Source organism: Engraulis encrasicolus, chromosome 13 (assembly GCF_034702125.1).
Source record: "Engraulis encrasicolus isolate BLACKSEA-1 chromosome 13, IST_EnEncr_1.0, whole genome shotgun sequence".
NCBI classification, from domain to species: Eukaryota; Metazoa; Chordata; class Actinopteri; order Clupeiformes; family Engraulidae; genus Engraulis; species Engraulis encrasicolus.
In genome coordinates this window covers 15,608,044-15,610,543 of record NC_085869.1, presented here as the reverse complement: position 1 = coordinate 15,610,543, position 2,500 = coordinate 15,608,044, and the positions used below count along the sequence as shown (strand labels likewise).

Below are 2,500 nucleotides of genomic sequence, written 5' to 3'. Positions count from 1 at the left end.
TAGCCTAGCATTCTGGACGCGTATAGACAGTGGGGTTGGAAATTTAAGAAGAATATTCAGGCCTGATAAGACCTTTGCATCATTCAAATGAGAGAGAGAGAGAGAGAGAGAGAGAGAGAGAGAGAGAGAGAGAGAGAGAGAGAGAGAGAGAGAGAGAGAGAGAGAGAGCTCATTATGTGATCTCTACAGCAGATGTCTGGAAGCTAAATTTTCTTGGCGTGGAGCGGTTGTTTTTTATGGAAAACCAGTGACACATCCCACCATTACGCACACCAATGTCGTAGCAAGTCGAGCTACAAGAAAGGCCGCAGCGATATGCAGCGGGAGACTGCCTCAACACAGAGGGTGGTTTTAAAGGGGGGGGGGACCCTGGGGGTCCGTGAGGGAGTGCTAGGGGGGCCGCGGTAGGTGGGCAAGAAAAGTATAGCACAATTAAGTGAATCATTTAATAAACTGAATAACTAACGTAAACCAAAATAAACTAAAAAATACTGTAAGCGAAACAATATTCTTGACAGCATTATACTATTATCGTTATTTTATATATCCTAGTGGGGCACTGGGTTGGGGTAGTGTGGCATGCGGGACCTTAGCTGGAATCTACCAGTATGTGAGGGGCTTTGTGATGGTGAAGTTTGGGAACCACTGGTTTACAGCGTGGGAGGATCCCACCACCCCAAACGGAGGGGCATTGATGATCCCACGTTGTTGTTATGTCGTTACAGTGTGGCGTAAGGCTTCATTTGGCTGCCTCTGGCAAATTGGAGGCTTTGTTTTGTTCGATGGTGTATTTTTCAGGGTTTTTTCCAAGAGGTTAATTACTATGACAGCCACATGGTGGTTTAGATAAATGAGAGGTTTGGTTGGCTTCACACATACCCCTCCCCACCCTCCACTTCTCGTCTCATTCTCACCCTGTCTGGCGTGTCTAAACAAGCTCTTCATTTTTATTTATCTAGTAGGTGAATTGAAAAGCGCCAAAAAAGCAAGCAAATATTGTTTTTCCTCCATCTTCCTCTCATTTTCCTTCCCCTCCTCTGTGGTCTAGCCAACATGACAAACTGCCATTTTCTCCACCCCAGAAAAATCAACAAAAAATAAATGATTTGTTACATTTCTAGACTCCCATCCCCAATTCCAAATGGACCTTCTCCTTCAATGACAAACTACCATTTTCTCTGCTGTTGAAAAATCACCAAAACAACATTAATAATGATCATTTCGAATATTTACAGTCTTCCACGCCCAACCCCAACCCCTCTGACCTTTTTCATCAATGCCACCTCGTTGCCCGGGTAACTAGCCATTACCTTAATCAGGCCTTCATCCTGAGTGGCGTTGCTAAGCACTTGTCTCGAAACGCAACTTCAAAACCATGCTGCCAGTTGCGTCAGCCTCACCTAGCTTCTCTCAACCACTCGCCGCCACGTAGGGAACACATTGACAGCAAAATGAGAATTCTCTTAAGGGGCTTTGCGGAACGAGCGAGCGTGATAATTACTTTGAGCACAGCACAGGCACTGCTTCAAGTGCTGTAAGTACCAACTTGTTAGGCAGGGAAGAGATGAATTAAAGCCTCGTCTCAATGTCTACACACACATCTCGCGTCGGAAGTCTTGCATGAGTTGAGTAGTTATGCAAATACACCAATATCCCACAAATCTAAAACAGGCTTCAGAAGTGCCGGCGTCTCTGAGTGCCATAAACACTATTAATTTGAAGTTGAGGGTTTTTTTTATCATTTCAATCACGATGAGCATGTGTTCCCACTCTATAAAATGTACATATGCATTAATTTGCATTACACTCGTAATCAAATCTACACGTTTCCTCATGTTTTCGCTTATTTGTTTAATATGTCTGGTAGTTCGCAAGTATAGCCAGAAGATCTTAGAAGCCTGTGTTGTGTCAATATGAGCTACTCATCAAGCTAAGCTCGCGCCCTTTGGGGTTAGTGTTGGGGTTTTGATTTGGGCTATGTTGACAGGCTATTGGTAGTTCAGCTCGACGAAGAAGGCCATTGTGACAGAACAGCTGCTAGCCAGTTACGGAAGCACACCTATGGATTTGGGTCGGATTTTTTTTATGTTAACAGTAGCTCATCTTGATAAAGCAGGCCATCGTGACAGAACAGCGGCTAGCGTAGCTACAGACGGAGACTGACCACCCGCTCTGGCCATTACGGCTAATAATGTGACCCTGGACTGTAATCACTCTGTCCTCCGCCATGTCCCTGATCACAGGAGCTCCTGTGCTTGCCATTGCTTTCTTCTTAGTGTCCACACACACACACACACACACACACACACACACACACACACACACACACACACACACACACACACACACACACACACACACACACACACACACACACACACACACACACACACACACACACACACGCACACACACACACACACACACACTCCAAAATTGGATTTCGCTTGCTCGCTTGCTTTGCTTGTAATAGTCTTGCCTTTGCCGTAATGCTCTTTGA

At 45.2% G+C, this 2,500-nt stretch overlaps 1 protein-coding gene across 2 annotated transcripts in view; it reads left to right on the top strand.

Moving 5' to 3' along the window:
- The window catches only part of znf385b (zinc finger protein 385B), a 203,591-nt gene that overhangs the window by 137,211 nt on the left and 63,880 nt on the right, over positions 1 to 2,500 (top strand). The gene's annotated exons all lie outside the window — the stretch shown is intronic.